This window comes from Phyllostomus discolor, chromosome 6 (assembly GCF_004126475.2).
Source record: "Phyllostomus discolor isolate MPI-MPIP mPhyDis1 chromosome 6, mPhyDis1.pri.v3, whole genome shotgun sequence".
Classification (NCBI taxonomy): Eukaryota; Metazoa; Chordata; class Mammalia; order Chiroptera; family Phyllostomidae; genus Phyllostomus; species Phyllostomus discolor.
In genome coordinates this window covers 136,299,206-136,323,351 of record NC_040908.2, presented here as the reverse complement: position 1 = coordinate 136,323,351, position 24,146 = coordinate 136,299,206, and positions in this window count along the sequence as shown.

Sequence of the window (24,146 nt, the reverse complement as noted above, 5' to 3'; positions counted from 1 at the left end):
TAAATATACCCACGTGACTCAGACCCAATGAAAATATAATTTCATCTCCTGAGAAGCTTCCCTCGTGTCCCTCCCAGTCACTCCTCCTGCCCAGAGACAGTGTTTGTTCCTACTTCTGTCACCAAGGGTTCATTTGCCTGATCTTTGACTTCATATGGTTAAGATGAAAAAATGCACTTTTTGTTCCTTCCTCCTTTCACACAGTACAATATATCTGGGGTTTAATCTTGTCATTGCATTGCACATATCAACAGTCTCTGCCTTTTTAAAGCTGAGTACCATTTCATTGCATGTGTGCACCACAGGTTGTTTTATTTTGGCAGATACATAAGCAGCATTCCATTGTGGGCTATTGTGAATAAAGCTGGTGTGAACATTCTTTTTTTTTACATTTTTAATTTTAATTTTTAAGTATATTTTATTGATTATGCTATTACTGTTGTCCCAGTTTTTTTGCCCCTTTATCCTCCTCTTCCCTGAACCACCACCCCTCCCTCAAGTATTTCCTGCCCCCCCCCCCGTGCCTAGTTCATGTCCATGGGTTTTACACATACTTTATTTGGCTTCTCCATTTCCTATACTACCTTAACCTCTCCCTCCCCATCTATTTTGCGCCTACCTATTATGCTTCTCATTCCCTGTATCCTCCTCCCCATTCTCCGCCTCCCACTCTCCATTGATAACCTCCATGTGATCCATTTCTTTGATTCTCTTCCTGTTCTAGTTGTTTCCTTAGTTTTTGTTTTTGTTTTTAGGTTCAGTTGTTGATAGTTGTGAGTTTGTTGTAATTTTACTGTTCATTATTTTTTATCTTCTTTTTCTTAGTTAAGTCCCTTTAACATTTCATATAATAAGGGCTGGGTGATGATGAACTCCTTTAGCTTGACCTTATCTGGGAAGCACTTTATCTGCCCTTCCATTCTAAATGAAAGCTTTTCTGGATAGAGTAATCTTGGATGTAGGTCCTTCCCTTTCATGACTTTGAATACTTCTTTCCAGCCCCTTCTTGCCTGCAAGCTTTCTTTTGAGAAATCAGCTGATGGTCTTATGGGAACTTCTTTGTAGGTAACTCTCTCCTTTCCTCTTACTGCTTTTAAAATTCTCTCCTTATCTTTAATCTTGGTTAACTTAATTATGATGTGTCTTTGTGTGTTCCTCCTTGGGTCCAATTTCTTTGGGACTCTCTGGACTTCCTGGACTTCCTAGAAGTGTATTTCCTTTACCAGAATGGGGAAGTTTTCCTTCATCATTTGTTCGAACAAGTTTTTGATTTCTTGCTGTTGTTCTTCTCCTTCTGTCACCCCTGTGATTTGAATGCTGGAGCATTTCAAGTCATCCCAAAGGTTCCTAAGCCTCTCCTCATGGTTTGTTTTTTTTTTTTAATTCTTGTTTCTTCATTCTGTTCCAGTTAGATGTTTATTTCTTCCTTTTGTTCCAAACTGTTGATTTGAGTCCCAGTTTCCTTCCCTTCACTGTTGGTTCTCTGTTTTTTCCTTTATTTCAATTTGTGTAGCCTTCATCTCTTCCTTCATTTTTCGACCAAGCTCATTCGATTCTGTGAGCATCCTAATTACCAGTGTTTTGAACTCTGCATCAGATATGTTGCCTCTCTCCTCATTCCTTAGTTCTTTTTCTGGACTTTTGATCTGATCTTTCAATTGGGCCATATTTCTTTGTCTCAGTATACCTGTTACATGGTAAAGGGTAGAGCCTTAGATATTTGTGGGGGAAGCAACTTTCTTTGCAGTGTCATGGAACTGTCTATTGGGGAGGGGTCAGAGAGAGAGAAATGCCACTTGCTTGGCTTGCATCCCATTTTCTGTCACTTCCCTTGCTTCCCATAAGCAGATTGTGCCCTTTTAAGTGCTGATTCGCAGGTGGGTGGGTTTGCATATGTTTTAGGGCCCTGTGGACCTCTACAATCAACTCTCCTGGGAGGCTGGGAGTTTCTCCTGCTGTAGCAACCCCTACAAATTTTTTATAGCCAAGGGTTTTGAGAGTTTAGTTTCCAGGGATGAAACCCTAGGTTGCAAGGTCTGTCTTGCTCCCCTGTTGTTCCTCCCAGCTTATCTGTGCATGAATGTGGGATTGCTGACACATCCTCTCTGCCCCAGCTGCCCATCTCTGCCCTTCCTACCAGTCTAGATGAATGTGTCTTTAACTCCTTAGTTGTTGAACTTCCATGCAAGTGATTTTCTGGCAGTTCTATTTGTTTTTTGTTTTTAATTTTGTTGTTATCCTTCTTTTGGTATATATGTATATATACATATATGCATGGATAGGTATATACACACATATATGTATGTGCACACACATGTATGAGCACATGTGTGCACACGTGCATGCATGTGCACACACACATGAAGAAGCAAAGCTTTTCTGCCTATGCCTCCATCTTGGCCAGAATCTGGTGTGCACAAATCTTAATCATATCTTTTTATGAACACATATTTTCATTTCTTTGGATGAATAAACTGAAGAGAAATTGTTGTTAATACTCTGGTTAACTTCAGATCATGCAAATCTTTTGCCTTTTACTAAAGAAATTGTTGGGTCACACAAAGATTAAACTCTATGAGAAATTGCCAAACTCTCTCCCAAAGTACTTGGGCTGTTTCATATTGCCACCATCAACAAAAGCAAGTTCCAGCTGTCCCAAGTGCTCCCCCCAAACATGGTCTTACCAGTCTATGAATCTTACTCATTTGGATAGGTACAAAGTGGCATCTCCTTGTGTTTTAATTTGCCATTTTCCAAAAACAAAAACCCTGATGAAATTGCACATCTTTTCATGAGTTTATTGGCTGCTTCTGTTATTCTAAGTGTCTAAGTTTTGCCCATTTCTATTGTGTTTCCCTTTTTCATTATTTATTTGTAGGAGTTCTTATATATGCAGCATGAGTCCATGGGTAGTTATGTGTATTACACTATATTATTCCAGTTGCTGGCTTACCTATTCACTTTAATAGATTTTATATTTTAGTTCCCTTTAAAGAAATGTTGCAAAGAAAGTAAGGAGGTTTATATACACTTCCTCTCTCCATCCCTAATTTCCCACACAGTTTCTCTTATTTCTAACATCTTCCATTAATGGAGCACATGTATTGAAATTGATCCATCCATATAGATATGTTATTATAAAAGCTGAAGTTTGTAGTTTATATTAGTATTTCACTCTTTTTGTTGCATAGTCCAATGACTTGACAAACACAGAATATCATGCATCTACCATTATAGTATAACTGTCCCAAAAATGCATCGAATACTTTCATATATATTTTTAATGCATTTATCCACTTTGGTGTTCTCTGAGCTCCCTGAATCTGTGGTTTGGTGACTGTCAATAATTCAGAAAATTCACAGCCATTATTACTTAGATATTTGTTCTCTTCCTATTTCTCTCTCTTCCTCCTATGACAATCTCATTATATACACACACATACACATATATACACACACACACGTAAGGTATGACTGATGTATGTGTATATATGTTATATGTGTGTTATATAACATATATATGTATTGTATATGTTATATATTTGTGTGTGTATCATACCTTTTGTGATTATCCCAACTTCTTGATCATTCTGTTATTTTGTGTGTGTGTGTGTGTGTATTCAATCTTTTTCCTTCCAGTAAGCAAGCTTCTATTTGTATATCATGAGGTTCAATGATTTTACAAAGCTAATCTATGATGAGCTCAACAAAGGCATTCTTCAATTCTGTCATTTTTTATTTCTAGCATTTATGCTTTCTTAGTGTTTTCATCTTTCTGCTTATATTGTCCATCTGCTCTTGTATATTGTCCATATTTCCCATAAGAATCCTTAGCATATTAATCACAGTTCTATAAATTGCCAGTTTGATCATTCAAATCATCAACCATATCCTGAATTTTTATATCTTATGTAGGGATCAGACAGCAAAAAATTGAAAACCTATTTGAAAATATGACAGAAAACTTTGCGACCTTGAAGGAAATAGGCACACAAGTCCAGGAAGTGCAGAGAGTCCCAAACAAAATGATTCCAAAGAGGCCCATACCTAGACACATAATAATTAAAATGCAAAGATTAAAGACAAAGAGATTCTTAAAAGCAGCAAGAGAATAGCAGTTAGTTACCTACAAGGGAGTTCCCATAAGACTATCAGTTGATTTCTTTTTTTTTAAGATTTTATTTATTTTTAGAGAGGGAAGGGAGGGGGGGGAGAGAGAGAGAAACATCAATGTGTGGTTGCTGGGGGTTCTGGCCTGCAACCCAGGAATGTACCCTGGATGGGAATCGAACCTGGGACACTTTGGTTCCCAGCCCGGGCTCAATCCACTGAGCTACGCCAGCCAGGGCTTCAGTTGATTTCTTAAAAGAAACTTTGCAGGCCAGAAGGAAGTGATGAGAAATATCCAAAGTGATGAAAAGCAAGGACCTACAACCAATATTACTCTAGCCAGCAAAGCTGTCATTCTAATCAAAGGACAGATAAAGAGCTCCCTAGGCAAGAAAATGCTAAAGGAGTTCACCACAACCAAACCAGTACTGTATAAAATATTAAAGGGCTTTCTTTAAGAAGTAGAACATGAAGAAGATAAAAAATATGAACAATAAAATGGCAATAAATACATATCTATCAACAATTGAACCTAAAAATTAAAAAAAAAAATAGGAAGTACAATAGAAACAAAATCATAGATACAGAGAACATTTTGACAGTTGCTAGATGGGAGGGTGTTTGAAGGAAGTAGGCAAAAAGGTGAAGGGACTAAGAAATTCAAATTCGTTGTTACAGAATAGTCGTGGGAGTGTAATGAACAGCATAGGGACTATAGTCAAAAAAGTCTGATAACTATGTATGGTGCCAGATGGGTGCAAAATTTAGCAGGATAATCGCTTATGTAATGTCCAACCACAGGGGTATACCCCTGAAACTAATATAATAGTGTAAATAATAATATAATAATATAAACTGTAATTGAAAATTTTAAAAATTATTTTAAAAAATAAAAATAAATTAGGTGGATCCAAGATGTCAGAGGAGTTAGTGGAAGGCACACTAACCTCCTCCCAGAACCAGTCAGGAATTACAACTAAATTGTAGAGAAATCACCCAGAACAAACAACTGAACAACAGTGAGAGAGAAGCCTTATAACCTCGGACAAAGAGAAGAATCAGCTTCAGCACAACCTAACTGATAGGGAGTGAAGTACAGACACAAGAAGGCTGGCTGGGCAGCCAAAGGCAGCAGCTGGAGCACTGGAGGGATACATAAGCAGCTGGTTGGGTCCCCTTTAGAAGTGTGGGGTCTAAACACTAAGCTGGGATCCCCAGCCTACAGCACCAGAGCCCAAGAAGTACACAGATAACAACCAGTGGCGAGAAGAGGGAGGGTTACTCTCTACCACTGACTGATGGCTGGAACACAAAGAGATGTTTAAAGGGCCCATGCATAAATTTTCATTTGTAGCTACTTATCCTGGGTTCCAGCAAAGGCAGGGGTGAAGGTGGGGCAGAGTGGACTAGAGATGTTTGAGAAGAGAGTGGGGATCAAGGCTTTGGGGAGAGAACTGAAGTAGCCACAGGCATCCCAGTGCTGAGTCATCCCCCATACAGCAGCAGCCATCTTGCTCAGGCAGACCACTCCCCTTCTGGGCAGCAGCCTGAGGGGAAACAATAGCCCCAATCCCAGGAGGGATTCTGTCCCACCCTGTAGTGTTTGAGCCTGACTGTCCAGTGCAGAGTGACTAGATTAACAACTGAAGGAGTCAGCCAGACAATAGATCCCTGGAAGTCTCAAACTGGCTGCCTAAGGTCAGACAGGGTCACCATATGACATCATCAGAGGCAGATCCAGAAAGAAAAAACAGTGGTAAATACTAGGTGCTATGGAGACAAATCCACCATGGTCTTCTCCATAATTTACAGTATTTTATTTCCAGCATAGCTTTTTAACATTTACTTCTTGTCCACCAAGTTTGTGCATATTAAGTCACTAGATTTTATACTACAGCTTATATCAATTCACATTTTGCCCCTCCCTTCTCTTACCCCATTTTACCTTCTTTTTTCCTTTTATTATTTTAGTTTTAAATTTTGTTTTCTCTCTTGCTACAACTTGTTTCCATTCTGCACTCTTACTATTTCTGCCATATCCAGCCTCTCAAAACCAATTTTCTGGTCAATGGTCATCTCACATTCTTTTTCCCACTCTTAAAATACCCACATTCTCTCTCCACCTGTAGCAATTTTCTCAATGGCTGTGGACAGGGTAGCTGTTGCATTTTTAAAATTTTTATCTCTATATCTTCACTAATTTTGTATTTTAAATCTCAAATGTTACCATTCCCCTCTCCTACTCTTTTTTTTTTGCCTTGAATTTTAACTTTGCCCTGTACATGCCTGTTTTTTCCTTTCTTTTTTCTTCTTCTCTTTAATCCTGCCACTTTTTTCTCCTTTTTGTTCTTTCTTTTTTCTTTTTCTTTTCATCTCAAATTTTAATTTTTCCCTGTCTTAGCCTGGTTTTCATACCTTACTCTTAGTATTCCCTTTCCTTCTGTCATTTCCAAATCACTTCTTTTTCCTCCAGACCTCTTAAGCTTTTCTTTATTTATTTTTCCCTCTTATCCCACCAATCCCACCTATATTAATTTTAGCTCATTTGTTGTTGATAGTGCTGTAGTAGATCTTTCTCTCCAATTTGTTTCCAATTTTTTTATTATTTATTTACTTTTTTCCGTTTTCATTCCCTCTCACTTTATTTTATTTTCTGTTTAAACCTAATACTATATGCTTCCCTTCACTTATTCCATTCTGCCTCCTTCATTCCCATTTTTATCTATGATGTAAATTTTACTTTCTCTCTTTGCAGTACTCAGATTCCTAACTCTTATTAGTACTGCTCCCTCTACCCCCTCAAAATTATTTTTCTTTCAGTAGGTCATTTCATATTTGCTCTCCTTTCTCACAATAGTCTTAATCTCTTTACACCCTTATTAGTACCTGTCAATTTTTTGTTGATAGCAGGATTGAGGGTGGGAGTTATTTTTGCAGTTGTGGGTTTGTTTACATGGCTTTGTGGTTTTGTTCTGGCAGCACCTGCACAATAGCATATAAGACATGGTGGGCGGAGAGAGCCTTAGTCAACCAGATGGAGGGAAGGACCCACCAAAAACAACCCAACAACATTCAAAATATAATTACATCCAGAGAGCCAACATAAACAGCATAAAGGGCATCCCAAGAGCATCAATTTCAGGAGATCAAGGAGACTGCACCACTGAATCTCACAGGTATCCTACCATAGAAATTCATACCATAAAGACAGAGAGTCAAAACAGATAGAGTAAACTATCAGAAATTGAGTTTAAAACAGTGGTTATAAGGAAGCTCAATAAGCTCAGTAAGAATCACCAGAAACTACAGGAAAGCTACAAGGAACTTACTATGATCTACATCAGCATGAAAAAGGACATAGAAACTATCAACAAGAGCCCTGGCTGGTGTGGTACAGTGGATTGAGTGCTGGCCTGTGAAACAAAGGTCAATAGTTCAATTCCCAATCAGGGCACACACCTGCATTGTGGGGCCTGGTCCCTGGTAGCGGGTGCATGAGAGGCAACCACACATTAATGTTTCTCTCCCTGTCTTTTTCTCTCCTTTCACCTCTCTCTAAAAATATATATAAAAAATATTTTTTAAAAAAGAAACTATCAACAAGAGCCAGGAAGAAATGAAGAATACAATTTCTCAACTGAGAACACAGTAGAAGAAATCAACAGCAGGTTAGATGAAACAGAGAATGGAATCAGCAAGCTGAAGGACAAAGTAGGAAAAAAAAAACTCCCAGAAGGAGCCAAAAAAGGGAAAAAAGACTCAAAAAGAATGAAAAGGGGTTAAGGGAACTGCAGGAGAACATGAAACATAATAATAGCCATATAATGGGGATACCAGAAGGAGAAGAAGATGAGCAAGGGATAGAAAACCTTTTTGAAAAAGTAATGATGGAAAACTTCACTAATTTGATGAGACAAAAAGTCACCCAAGTCTAGGAAGCACAGAGGGTTCCAATAAAGATTAACCCAAAGAGACACACTCCAAGACACATCAAAATTAAAATAGCAAAATTCAAAGACAAAGAGAGAATCTTAAAGGCAGCAAGTGAGAAATAGGAAGTAACATCCAAGGGAGCCCTGATAAGACTAGCAACTTACTTCTCAACAGAAGCAGTACAAGCCAGAAGGGAATGGCAAGAAATATTCCAAGTAATGAAAAGCAAAGGCCTGCAACCAAGACTACTCTACCCATCAAGGCTCTCAATTAAAATGGAAGATGAAATAAGAAGCTTGCCAGACAAAAGAATACACCTCCACCAAACCAGCATTGCAAGATATACTAAAGGGACAGCTTTAAGAAGATGAAAAGAGCAAGAGAGAGAAAGGAACACAGGTACAAAGCGGAAAAATGAATAAGTACCTATCAATAATAACCTTAAATGTAAATGGATTAAATGCTTCAATCAAAAGACATAGGGTAGCTTGATGGATAAGAAAACATGACCCACACATATGCTGCCTACAGGAGACCCACCTCAGAACAAAAGACCTACACAGACTGAAAGTGAAGGGTTAGAAAAAATTATTCCAAGCAAATGGACAGCAAAAAATAGCTGGGATAGCAATACTATATCAGACAAAATAGACTTCAAAACAAAGGCCATAAAAAGAGACACAGAAGGACATTTCATAATACTCAAGGTGAATCCATGAAGAAGATATAAATATTGTAGACATATATGTACCCAACATAGGAGCACCCAAATATACAAGGAAAATCTAGGAGGACTTCAAGAAAGATATAGGCAGCAGCACACTTACACTGGGGGATTTTAACACCCCACTGTCAACAATGGATAGATCTCCCAAACAAAATATCAACAAGGATATTGTGGAACTGAATGACACGCTAATGAAATAGACTTAACTGATATATACAGAGATAGATAGATATATAAAATCTTTCATCCCAAAGAAGCAAAATATTTTTTTCAAGTGCACATTAAACATTTTGAAAGATAGACCACATGATAGGACACAAAACAAGCCTCAACAAATTCAAGAAAATTGAAATCATATCAAGCATTTTTTTTTTTGGACCACAAGGTCTTGAAACTAGAAAAAAAACTCAAGGAAAAAACTCAAAAAAGGTTCAACCTCATGGAGACTGAATAGTATGCTATTAAACAATGAATGGGCTAAGAATGAGATCAAGGAAGAGATAAAAAAAAGTTTCTCAAAACAAGTGAAAATGAACACACAGGACTTCTGGCCAAGATGGAGGCATAACCAGGAGGAACAACTAGGGAGTGAGATAGACCACACAACTCAGGGTTCCAGTGCAGGGAAATAAAGCCTCAAAGACTCTGGCTGAAAATACCTGTGGGGGTGGAGGCAATAGTGGGAGAAACTTCCAGCCTCACAGGAGAGTTCATTGGAGAGATCCACAGGGTCCCAGAACATACACAAACCCACCCACCCAGGAATCAGCACCAGAAGAGCCAAATGTGATTGTGGGTAGCTGGGGAAGTAACTGAAAACCAACAGAGAGCAGAACAAGTGGCACTATTCTCTCTCTTACCCCTTCCCTACAAGACAGCAATGTGGTTTGCCCTGCCCTGGTGAACACTTAAGACTCTGCCCCTTACAACATAACAGGCATGCTGAGACAAAAAAAAGGGGGGGAGGCAACATCCAAATCATAGGGTGACAGAAGAAGAAGAGAAATAGCAAGAAATCGCAAACTTATTTGAACAAATAATAAAGGAAAACCTCCCCAATCTGGCAAAGGAAATATACTTCTAGGAAGTTCAGGAAGCCCAGAGAGTCCCAAAGAAATTGGACCCAAGGAGGAACACACCAAGACACATCATAATTAAGTTAACCAAGATTAAAGATAAGGCGAGAATCTTAAAAGCAGTAAGAAGAAAGGAGAGAGTTACCTACAAAGAAGTTCCCGTAAGACCATCAGCTGATTTCTCAAAAGAAAGCTTGCAGGCAAGAAGGGGCTGGAAAGAAGTATTCAAAGTCATGAAAGGGAAGGACCTACATCCAAGATTACTCTATCCAGGAAAGCTTTCATTCAGAATGAAAGGGCACATAAAGTGCTTCCCAGATAAGGTCAAGCTAAAGGAGTTCATCATCACCCAGCCCTTATTATATGAAATGTTAAAGGGACTTAACTAAGAAAAAGAAGATCAAAAATATGAACAGTAAAATGACAACAAACACACAGCTATTAACAACTGAACCAAAAAAAAAAAAAAGTAAGCAAACAACTAGAACAGAATCACAGAAATGGAGATCACATGGAGGGTTATCAGTGGGGGAGTGGGAGAGGGAAAGAGGGGGAAAAGGCACAGAAAATAAGTAGCATAAATGGTAGGTAGAAAATAAACAGGGGGAGTTTAAGAACAGTATAGGAAATGTAGAAGCCAAAGAACTTGCATGTATGACCCATGGACATGAACTAAAGGCAGGGAATGCAGGTAGGAGGGGGGTGTGCAGGGCAGAGGTAATAAAGGGGAGGAAATGGGACAACTATTAATAGCATAATCAAGAAAGTATGTTAAAACAAAGAAAATGAGCACACAACAGTCCAAAACCTATGGGAACCAGCAACGGCAGTCCTGAGAGGAAAGTTCATAGCAATACAGCCTGCCTAAAAAAGAGAAGTGTTTCAACTAAACAACTTAACCCATATCTACACTGGAGGAACAACAACAACAACAAAACAACAACAACAACAAACAAGAGCAAATAGGAAGTAGAGAATAATCAAGATCACAGCAGAATTAAGGGACATAGAGACTAAAAGAACAAAACAAAGTAAATCCAGGAGCTGGTTCTTTGAAAAGAAAAACAAAATTAAAAAGCCTTTAACCAAACTAATCAAGAAAAACAGAGAGCGGACTCAAATAAGTATAATCACAAATGAAAGAGGAGAAATTAAAATTGATAACACAGAAATACAAAGGATTGTAAGAAATTACTATGAACAACACTATACCAAGAAATTTGAAAACCTGGGTGAAATGAACAAATTTCTAGGAACACATTACCTTCCAAACTGAATCAAGAAGACGGAGAAAGCCTGAACAGACAGATAACAGCTGGTGAAATTGAAGCAGTAATCAAAAAACTACCAGCACACAGAAAGCCCTGGACCAGGTGGTTTCACAGGAGAATTTTACAAATCATTTAAGGAAGAACTAACCCCTACCCTTCTTAAAGTATTCCAAAACATCCAAGAAGAGGGAAATCTCCCAAACTCTTTTCATGAGGACAGCATCATCCTAATCCCAAAACCAAATAGACACAACAAATAAAGAAAACTACAGACCAATATCTCTGATGAACACAGATGCTAAAATCCTCAACAAAATATTGGTGAACCAAATCCAGCAATACATTAAAAAGATCATACACCATAATAAAGTGGCATTCATCTCAGGGATGCAAGGATGGTACAATATTCATAAATCAATAAATATAACATATCACATAAACAAAAGGAAAGACAAAAATCACATGATCATATCAATAGATGAGGAAAAAGCATTTGATAAGGTGCAGCACCCATTTATGATAAAAACACTCAGCAAGGTGGGAGTAGAAGGAGCATACTTCAACATAACAAAGGCCATATATGAGAGACCTACAGTCAACATCATACTCAATGGGCAAAAACTAAAAGCTTTCCCACTAAGATCAAGAACTAGACAAGGATGTCTGCTTTCACCACTCCTATTCATCATAGTATTGGAAGTTCTAGCCACAGTGATCAGACAAGAAAAATAAATTAAAAGCACCTAAATTGGAAGGAAGCAAAACTGTCATTGTTTGCAGAAGACATGATAATGTACATAGAAAACCCTATAGACTCCACCAAAAAACTACTCAACTTAATAAGGGAATTTGGCTACACAGCAGGATACAAAGTCAATATTCAGAAAGCAAAATTGAAGGCATTTTGTATACCAACAATGAAATATTAGAAACAGAAATTAGGGAGGAAAAATCCCACTTGCTATAGAAACAAGAAAAATAAGATGTCTAGGAATAAACCTAATGGGGAGGTAAGATACCTGTACTCAGAAAACTACAGAACACTGAGGAAAGAAATTAAGGAAGACACAAATAATGGAGGCATAAACCATTTTTCATACATTGGAAGAATTAACACAATCAAAATATTCACACTGCCCAAAGCAATTTATAGATACAATGCAATTTCTATTAAAATACCAATGGCATATTTCACAGATATAGAACAAACATTTCAAAAATGTATATGGAACCATGAACAACCCTGAATAGTCTCAGCAATTCTGAGAAAGAACAACAAGGCAGCAGGGATCACAAAACCTGATATCAAACTATATTACAAGGCCACTGTTGTCAAAATGATCTGATACTGGCATAAGAACAAACATATAGATCAATGGAACAGAATAAAGACCCCAGAAATAAACCCATTTATCTATGGTCAATTAATATTTGATAAAGGGGGAAGAAGCATAAAATGGAGTAAAAATAGCCTCTTCAACAAATGGTGTTGGGAGATCTGGACAGTTACATGCAAAAAAGTGAAATTTGACCACCAACTTACACCATACACAAAAATAAACTCAAGATGGATAAAAGACTTAAATGTAAGTTGTGACACCATAAAAGTCCTAGAGGAGAACATAGGCAGGAAAATTTCAGATATTCCATGCAGCAATATTTTCACTGATATGTCCCCTAGAGCAAGGGATATAAAGGAAAGAATAAAGAAATGGGACTACATTAAATTAAAAAGCTTCTACATGGCTAAAGAAAACATCAGCAAAATGAAAAGGGAACCAACCATATGGGAAAATATATTTGCCAATGATACCTCGGACAAGGATTTGATGTCCAAAATATATAAAGAACTCACATGACTCAAATTGGATTGGAAGACAAACAATCCAATTTGAAAATGGGCAAAGGACCTGAACAGACACTTCTCTAAGGAGGACATACAGAGGGCTCAGAGACATATGAAAGGATGCTCAGCATCACTAGTCATCTGAGAGATGCAAATTAAAAATCACAATGAGATACCACTTCACACCAGTCAGAATGGCCATCATAAGCAAATCAATAAACAAGTGCTGGCGAGGTTGTAGAGAAAAAGGAACAGTACGCGGTTGGTGGGATTACAGACTGGTACAACCACTGTGGAAAACAGTATGGAATTTCCCCAGAAAACTAAAAATGAAACTGCCTTTTGACCCCACAATTCCACTGTTGAGATTATACCCTAAAAATCCTGAAACACCAACTCAAAAGAAACTATGCACCCCAATTTTCATAGCAGCACAATTTACAATAACCAAGTACTGGAAGCAACCTAAGTGCCCATCAGTAAAGGAGTGGATCAAAAAACTATGGTACATTTACACAACAGAATACTACACAGCAGAAAAAAGGAACTCCTACCCTTCGTGACAGCATGGATGGAACTGGAGAGCATGATGCTAAGTGAAATATGCCAGGTGGTGAAAGACAAATACCATATGATCTTATCTATAAGTGGAACATAATCAATAAAACAAACAAGTGAACAAAGTAGAACCAGAGACATGGAAATAAAGAAACTGACAGTGACCAGAGGGACAGGGGAAGGGGATAACAGGGGAAAGAAGGGGAAGGGTCGAGTCAAGGAACGTGTGTTAAGGACCCATAGACAAAGACAACGGTGGGGGCAGGTAGGGCAGGAGAAAGTAATGGGGGAAAATTGGAACAACTGCAATTGAACAGCAATAAAAAAGTTTAAGAAAATAAAGGTAACTAAGCAATATAAGAAATAAAGAAATATCTACTGCTGACCAGAGCCTTACCAATAACATAGTCAATTAAGTCATATTTTAAGTGTGATATGTATTATATATGCACTGTATTCTAGTAATAATTTGAACTGGGGCAAAGGAAATATTATTTTTAAATCATAAGGAAAAGAAAATATACTCACTTTATTTACTAAAAAATTTGCTTATACCTGGACCTGAGTTGTTCAAACCCAATTGTTCAAGGGTTAACTGTATAAACATCAGACTTACTAAAGGATTAGCAAACATCCTTTGCTCATACAACCCTGGTCCTGCAGGTATCTCTGACCCAACACCAGTCATTGGGTGTTCCTGAGTGAGCAGAGCTCCTGAGACCTACTCTCCCCAAACCCTTTCCTCTCTGTGGCCACACTAGTGCTCTCAAAGAACCACACACCCACTGCCTTCCCTCCTGCACACTCGGTTTGTCTCTTAGGTCCTGGCACACAGTAGGTGCTCTGTAGTTTGTTAAATCGAGAGGGCCTGGGTGTGCACCTGGAGCTGACAGCAACCTCAGAGAAGTGCCTGACACTGTGTCTCCAGCTCTGGTTCCAGCAGGAACTCTGCAGGGATTTTAAAGTCCTGACCCTCCTGCTTCTCTGTGGTCCCCTCACTCCTCTAATCCCCCTGCCCCAGATAGAGCAGTTAAAAACAAATTGAAGTCTTCATGAGCCCTTTCTTGAGATAACCCTTCAACTGTTGAAGGTGATGTGAAGACCTATGAGTGAGAGCAACCTGAAATAGAAGTAACATATAAAACCAAGGACACAACAAGAAAAAGCAAAATAGAGCCATGCAGAGATAAACAGAGAGGAGCCAAAGCTGCAATAAAACAGAGTCAGAGACAGGCATGTGCAGAAACAGGTAGACAGAGCACAGAGAGAACCCCATCTGGTGGAGAACCATGTGGACAAAGAGCCAGCACCTTGACAGTGACAGAAGAGGCTTCTCGGTCATGTGTCCTCTACAGTCAGTGAAAGCAGCAGTTTGGCTCCTACTGTCTGTCAGAGGGCTGGTCCTATGCCTCCACTGGTCAGCATCAGCCAGTGCTCCAGCATCCCCTAGAAAACATATTTTCTGTTCTGAAAAAGTAGAGATTATCATCAGTGCAGTTCCCACCCCAACAGAATCATCCAATGGAGAAGTCAAAAGGAGGAACTTTCTGGTGACGGGAAATGGTACACATTGGGGAGGAGCCTAGAGCTATGTTCCCTGGTCTGTGTCTGCTGGGTATGTGACTGACAGTGTACATGCCCTTGCTGACTCTCAGATTTTCACCTATAATGTGGCAAATAAGACCCCCTCCACCTATAAAATCTGGACTTCTTTGAGCTTTGGAGAGATACTGATGGAGTGAAAGAAACCAATATGGGTCAGCATAATGCTGGGAGCTTCAGGGAAGAGCTGAACACCAAGGTATAGGGACATATGTCTTCCAAAGAAGAGTTTGCTAATAATTGAGTACCATCATCGCAAACAAGACATATCAATTATACTTTCACTCACTCAAACCAAGCCTATGAACTATCCCTACACAAATCACCTGAAAGTAAGTAAGTTCAACAGGCACTGGGATTGTTTTCTCTGATGATCACTCCTGATCCCCAGTGCCCACAGTAGTGCCTGGCACAAAGTAGACATTCAATAGATATAGGTTAAATGGACTTCTGTGGTAATTGGAAAAAAAAGACACTCCAACCAGGAAAATTACAGTATTGTCTTTTCAAACTTTTTAGTTTTAGAATTTCCCCAGGACCACAACTCATGTTCCCTACCAGGAGATCAGAATGGATGACAGACAGAAGGACACAGAATGAAAGAACAAAGAGACAAGGAAGACCAAAGAGAGACAGGAGCTGATTTGCCCCCATCAGATGAACCTGGCTACAGGCTTCTCTCATCACGTAGCAGCTAGAAGCCCTAGAACTGTCTCCATGATCCCCTGACTCTCTGAGAAACTGATTGTTGTCTAAACAAGAGCACTTTGACCTAAAATGCAAAGGATTCAGTCAGCCTTTACCTTCCTCCTCTTGTCCTCCAGTAGAAAGTCAGCTCAGAGCTGCCTTGAAGAAAGTGGTTTTCCCTGGAGTTCCTGAGTCTGAAATGAACTTTCCAGTCCTCTAGCCGGGAGAGCCCTGGAGAAGTTGCACCCTTATCTGGTGTCATCAAGAGCATGAGAAGCCATATGATATCCTCTGCAAGGACTGCCTATGACCATAACTCAATGATAAGGGGCACAGTGCTCTCACAAAGGGGTTCCTACCTCCTGCCCTGCCCAGCCTTCCCCAGCTAGACTCCTCTTTCTCTCCTTGACTGTTCTTCCCTCCATCCAGCCAGCTCAGGCTCACCCTGATGCTCTTGCTCCAGCCCCCATGACTGGGCCACAAGGTGTCAGCTGTCATTCTGATCACACAGCCACAGTCTTCCAGCCTGACCAAGGGGAGACAAGAGATTGTATAACCACTCCCCAAAGGTGTGTTCACAGAAAGGATGCTGTAACCCAGGGACTTTTCTATCCCCACCCTCCACCCCAGCATATGCTGCTTCCACTTTCCCAGACTCCCCAGCCATCCTCTATGTCACAGTGACCTGCTCCCCATTCCTTCATCACACTGCTTCCCAAAGTGTGCGGGAAGTGAGAACTAATCTAAGGCAACTACAGATGCATTCCATTTCCTTCAAGGGCTGAGCTTCTTGCACGTTGGGAAAATTTAAAGTGGACTTTACTCTGTCAAGTATTTTGTTCATTTGTTTTGCTCTTCTACTGACAGAGGCTTCTCACAGATAAGGTCTGAAAGTTACTCTGCCCAAATGGCTTTCCAACCCTCACCTCTCCATGTCATCTACTCCATCATTAATTCTCTCATGCTTGCAGACACAAATGAACATGCTTAATAAAACTGCTGATCATTGGCCCAGGCACTATTCCAGGCACTGGGATGTGAAGACATGTTCATTATTCTCAAAGCACCTGCAGAGCAAAGGGAGAGAGTTATGTCCCGAGATGCTTAAAGTTCTATGTGATGAATGCTTTCATATGCCCACACTTGTGGCTGTGTGAGCCAAGGAGAGGTACAATTAATTCTAACAGACATGAAACATTAATTCAAATAAATGAGTCTTCAGAAAAGAGTGGCTTCATAGAGAATAAAGCATAGTCAATAATATTCTAAAAACTATGTATGATGTCAGTGAATACTTGTATTAACGAGATGATCACACAGTAAGGTACATAATCTAATCACTAGTGTGTACATCCAAAACTAATATAATATTGGATTTCAAATATAATTGAAAATAAATAAGGATTTAATTTGAAGAAATATAAATAAATTAATTAAAAAGGTTGGATTCAAGCATAATGGGATCCAAAGATCAAATGACATCATTCAGATATGCCTTTTCTCTTGGGTTCATTGAGTCTGCTGGGCTTTCAGCTGCTGCTGACGGCCACATGGAGTGGAGTGAGAAAAGGCCCAGACACAGGGATGAGAGAAGAGGCTCAGAAGCAGAACTCTCTCAAAAATGGATCTATGACAGTTCATTTAGTAAAATCAGCTACACACACAGACATGTAAATGCTCACTCACACACACACTTCACACTCACTCTACAAACAAACCAGTTCTTTGTGGGGACTTTCTAAATGACACTACCCTGCATTCTCACCTCTAATGGAAAGAATTCATAGCACAAGTCTGTGGCCCATGGGGTGAGACCTAGACTGAAGAGTATATCACAGTGAGGAAAAGGGGAGGCTCTGAAACCATTAAGGACCTGATCAGTGATAGTCGTCCTGGAATCAAGTTTGGCCACAGAGAGAGCCTTAATTGAGGTCTCCATTCTCTAGGGTACAAAACAGCTCCAAGGAAAGTGGTGGGGTAGTAAGGGAGAGAAGCCTTCCCAGGCACAAGTGATTTCTTAGATTTAGTTTCATCACAAATAAAAATGCACCTCTGGTCCTGGTTGCTTAGAGCATCATCCCAACGTGTCAACATTGTGGGTTCAGTCCCTGGACAGGGCACATATAAGAATCAAGCAATGAATGCATAAATAAGTGGAAAAGCAAATCCATCTCTCTCTTTCTCTCTCTCTCTCAAAGGCCAATAAATAATAATTTTAAAAAGCACATTTCATTTTGCAGATGAGAAACTTAAGCCAACAAGTTCCACAATTAATAATGATCTAATTGAAAATATACTAGTTATTACAAAACACCATAAATAGTTGGAATATTTGTGCATGTATCAAAAATTCATGCAATTATTTTTATGTAGATGTTTAACTAGATATTTATATTTTCATCTGTATTTTCTGTATTATCCACTCAGCAGTCTCTGGGACAATGCTGAAACACAAAGATGATCAAGATTCTACCTTATTGAATTCCTTATATGGATTCCCTTTGCTCTTACAAGGAGACTTATATTTCTTACGATGGCCACAAGCCCTGCATGATCTGGCAGGGATAGGAGATAGAGTTTTAGAACAAGCCAAAGGTGAAAAGGCTAACAGGAGTGCTTCATTAGAAGGTAGGACCTAAAAAGACTAAACCTTTAGTGAATTTATCACTATTTAGAAAAAAATCTCCAACAAATTACTTGGTCAAGGTTGGCTGTGGATGAAGAAAAATTGTCTCTTGGGAATCTGTAGCCACAAGTCAGTATCACACTGCGTCCAATGTCATGAAACCTGTGGCCTCTCTGTAACTAAAAATGACAGACGTGTTTTCCGGACACAGCCTGGTGGTGAAAGGCATGCTGGGAAGGCCCTTCGGCCATTTAGCAAGAGGAAACGCAAGTCTTGTCTGGAGGAACTCAGCTCTAATTTCAGTCTCAAAGAATTCCCATGACTCAGGTCCCAAAGAAAGTAAACAATTCACAATAAAAAATGACAAATACACAAAGAAACAAGACACCAGAGCAAAATGATAAAAAAACAAAGATCATAAAATCAAACCTACGTAGACATCAGCATTGGAATAATCAGATAGAGAATTATAACATTGCCTTGCTTAGTACAGTTAAAGACATGAAAGAGAGAACTGATCTGTGATCCAGCATCAAGACATTAAACAGGACCAAACAAACTTAAACACAAAATTTCAAGTAGAATTTTTAGATTAATAGTATAAAAATTGAATTGAAAATTCAATATATAAATTAAACAGAAGATTAGACACAATGAAAAAGAGACTAGTATTGTAGAAGATACATCAGTAGAAATTACCCAGAAAGCTGACCAGGGCACAAAAATATGGAAAATAAGAAAGAGAATTTAGAAAAAGAAACTGTAACATCTGTTGAATAAGCCTCCAGAAAGAATGAACAATAAAAATCATGATAAGAGTAAATTAGTAGACAGTACTTACTATGTGTCCCTGTTCTAAACTACTGTATAATCAACTTATCGATCTTTACAACAAACCTGCAAAGTAGGTAATCACATCATCCCCATTTTAAGTATGAGGAAACTAAAACAGAGGAGTTACCACACTAGTCCAAGACCACATGGAAATGCCAAGAAGCCTGGCTCCCGAGTTTGTGTTCTTAACCACTGTGCAATATTTGGAGAGGTAATAGCAGAAAATTTTGAAGAATATTAAGCAACAGTAAATATGAAATCCAGGAAACTCCGCAAACCCAAAATATGATATGAAAAATCAGTTATTACACACAAAATGGTGAAAGTGCACCACACCAAAGGAGAAGGAAAGGTCTGAGAAAGAGCAAAGACAAATCACAGTAAGTAGCGGAAACTAGACTAATGGCTAATCTCACAACAGTAACACGGGCAGCAAAGACTGTGGGTCTTCAGTATGCTGGAGGAAGGAAACTGTGCCCCTTCAAAGCTATGACTTAAAAGAACATCTTTAGAAATGAATGTGAAACTATGACATTTTTGATAGGGAAAAACTGACCATTTACCATTTATAGACTATCAATTAAAAAATAACTTCTAAAGAATATGTTTTAAGAAATGGAGGGTATGCAATATTAAATGGGAAGGTGAGTAAAATCACTGGAGATTATGGGAATGCATTTGAACAAATGTTGGCTATTTAAAACAACAATGTGTTTAGTTTCTTGGGGTGGAACAAAGAGTCTGGGAACACACTAGGTTGAGAAGAAGGAGACAGAGGCTAAAGCTCTCTGAGGTCTTGATGTTGTTCATGACGAGGGCAGGTTTCTGGGGGCAGTTGTACAGTCTGTTCACTGCTCCAAACAAATGCAAAGGAGAGGAAAGGTGAAATACAATACACTGGTCAATCCTTGTGTGTAGGTGCAAGACCATGACCACTGGAAAGGAAGGGGCACGTTTTTCTTCACAAAAGCAAGATCAGGGCAGCATCAGCTCACAAAGAACATGTTCTTCTCCTAATCTCCTTAAGCGTGTGAGAAGTGAACTCCTTTACAGCTTAACAACACTAATTATGCTTAGATTTTAGAAGTATGTGTGTTAAACATCTATGGCAATGTCTAACAAATAGACATAGAGCATAAAACTTCCTGAAAATTCAAGGAGAAAAAAACATGCACTGGAAACCCACTGAGGTTCTGGATGGTACCAAAAAACTTCCTATTCTGCTCCAATTTTTTGGATAAAATCGTCTAAAAATGGGAAGATCAGAGCACTGTTTCTGGTGAGATGAAGATTTTAATGCCTCCTAACTACACCTGCAGCATTGTGGCAGCATCCTTACCAGTGTGGATCTGTGGGAAAAGTCTCACATGACCAGCTTTCTTCTCAGGCAAAGTTTTGCTTGGGATGGCTGATCACAGGAGAGTGACATTTTCTTCACACACTCCTGAAACACAGGGGATTAGGCTTATGGGATAAATGAAAATCTAAGGGAGAAAATACCTCAGTGGAGTTTCAATTACCCTTTGTCATCATGTGTATGTTTTAGCATTTTTTTGTCATGTTTAAGAAACAGAGGTTATCTAGGAACCAAGTTGGTCATATCCTTATTGTTGTTAGGGATCTTTTAAAGAATGTCTAGAAGATTATAGGTGTAGACATAGAGATAGATATAGTTATTGATATACTACACACTATATTATTAATTTGTCCAAGATATGCATTATCACTGTATTTCCCGTTTATTCTTTGACTTGTTAATAGTGCCTTTCCCATACAGAAAACTTATTTTCAATTGTTCATAGTTTTTTAAATCAATGTTTTCACTTACAGTTACTGAGTTTTGTGTCATGGTTAGGAAGACCTTCTCCTGCCTTGGCTGGTTGGCATGGCTCCGTGGCTGTGCACCACTCTACAAATCAAAAGGTTGCCGGTTTAGTTCCTGGTCAGGGCACATGTCAGGGTTGCAGGCTCTGTGCTCTGTCCCCATTAGGGCACTGAAAAAAGGCTGGAGTCCACCAATTGATGTTTCTCTCTCACATCGATGTTTCTCTATTTCTCTCTCTCTCTCCCTCTCCCCCCTCCTTTTCTCCCTCCCTTCCCCTTACACTAAAATACAGTAAAAATTTTTAAAAGGGAAAACCTTCTCCAATCCAAGGTTAAAATGTCTTCTTAGTATTTTTAAATTTTATATGATTTTATTATTCATATTTAAATACATGGTCCATTTGAAATTTAACAGAATGGAAGATGAAAGGTATAATGCTTGATATGTTTTCCTCAAATGGCTTCCCAGATTCCCATAACATTTATTACACACTTCATCTCCAGGCCTTCCATTCTAAAATAGGCCCTTCATGATAGATTGAATTCCCTACACACTTAGTTTGATTTCTGAGACTTTCTACCCAGCTCCATCGCTCTCTCTACCTGTCTGTATGTTAACATCTGATTATTGTTTTCACTGCTGCTTTAGAATAGCTTCTAATATCTATTAGAGGTGCTCAATTCTCATTGCATCCTGTTTCCTCCAGAGTTAGTTGAGGTTTTGGTTTACTATGTGTCCTAAAGTTTTTAATATATAAGAAAGCTATTGATTTCTGTGAAGGAATTTTGTTCCCAGTCATCCTCCTGAGCTGTCTGTCATTGTGGTGGCTGTCAGTTGATTGTGTGGGTTTTCCAGGACAATCCACCACCTGCTATTCTCTCCTAAACCCACTTTTTCCATCTCCAGCCCCACCATCCATGGGTCCATGCCTGTCACCATCGGCAATGACTCTATATTGCATATCCCAAGTTTAATTCTTAATCTCCTTCTTACTCAGTCTCTCAGATCAGATTGAGGATATGCTCATTCCCAACTTCTCAAAGTACTTTCTCAGTTCAGTTTCAGGATACTGTGCTCCCCTCACTTACCCCCTTCCTCATTAGCTGCTTCTTAGGGCTGCATTGGCTGGGTCTTCCTCTTCTTCCAGGGGTTTAGAGAGTGGAGGCCATAATACTGAGTCTCGAAACTCTTCTCCAGCAACATTCAGTCCCAGGGAGAGCTCCCCCAGCTCACATAGGGGCACAGCCCTGTGTGTGATTCATCCCTGCATCTTCCCTGTCTGCAACACTGCCTGGCACAGCACAGGCACACAGAGGAGGTGGGTAAAGGCAGAAATGAGTGAATACGAATTTCTTATTGTTTTCAATGCTTCACAGTTAAGTTATTAAAGGAAATGCCATGTAACTCAATTTGGCTGCAGCATGGGCACATGAAAGGAAGTCATTGAGACTAAGGCTGAAAGTCCTAGTTCTCCCTAGATCATCTAAAAATACTCTACCTAGCAAACATGATGAGTAGTGAGAAAACAGTGTGTGTGGTGTGCATGTGGTGTGCTAAATTCCTTATTTTTAAAAGGAAATGTAATATATACAGTTGTTGACATTGATAAATCAAAACTGGAAATGTAGTTTCATTATGCTAAGCTATAAAATAACTTGTAAAAGAATGAGAAATGGGAATTGAACACATCAGTTGCTCTAGTGAACAAGTTTAGGAAAAACTTCACATTTGATTTTATATACTCTGATGCCCTCCAAAATAAAGTAATGTGTGTACAATACGTCTTTGAGTAAATGTAATATGCCAGATGAGCCAGGCCATGCAGGGGTCTGAATGCCAAGTAAACTCTTCTTCAGCTATGGAGGATAAAGTGTCTGGTGGGTGGGCTTCCTGCACAGGCTCACAGGGGACAGCAGCTGGCTCCAGGGCAGTCACCCCTCACAGGGAGGGGGACCAGAGTGGGTAAGATGCAGAGAGGAAGAGATAAGTCATTGGAGTCGGGTCCAACGAGAACCATCCCATGATGCCCTTGATTCACATCTCCAGAATCTCATCTGGCAGTGCCCCTGGTGCAGGAAATCACAGGGGCTGTCCAGCATCTTGATAAGCCTCTTCTGGTCTTCAGGGTTCACTCCTGCTCCTGCAGGCACCTCCTATCCAGAGGCTGGAAGAGCATCCTCTGGTTTTCGGCACTCCCTGGGAAGCTCTCCTTTGTCTACTCTCACCCTCAACTTCAAAATGGCAGTAAGGTAAGAGTCAGCTCTGAACTACCTTCTTTCAATTGCAGCTTTGTTTAGTTCCTCTGAGTCCACAGGCTCACGGCTGCACCTTGGGTGGGGGATGCAGGGAGCCATGGGATCCATCAGCGAGAATCCAGAGACAGGGAGCCCGCTCAGGGAAGCTTTGAGTGCTGGTAGCATAGACCATGGGAGATCCACACGGGGCCCACCAGGTCCCCTCTGCCTCACTGACGTTGCTTTCAAAACGAAATAGTTTTAATAACCTCAGGTCTCATAGATTAGCTTACTGTTCAAAGGATTGGGAATTTTTTTCATTGTTGTTTCTTTTTTTTTTTTTTTTTTGTATCCTTCTATCTGGTTCATCCCAGGAGAATACACAGGGCACAACATAATGAGGTTACCGAGAAGAGTGTGATGAAGGGACTGTGTATGAAGGTGTGAGCAGGGCTAAGGGAAATCGATAAAAGGTGTGGAGGCCCCCAATATACATCATACTTAGGAGCTGTTGTACTTGCACATCCTGAAGGTTAAAGGGAAAGACAAGTTAGCAGAACTCAGGGACAGCTGTGGCTGTAGCTACGGGTGTCACTGTGACCATAAGAAAAGCCACCAGACAAGGACTAGGGTTCGGCAGAATAACACCACCTTGGGCAACTGACAGCCTGAAGCTGACAGCCAAGGAGTCACAACCACAGTCACCCTTCTCCTGCCCTCCAATCACCTGTCAATGTCTCCCTTTCCTGAGAGCAGCCAGGAGCCAGAGGGAAAGGGAGCACAGTGGTGAGGGAAACAGGCTGGTCCCCCCATGACG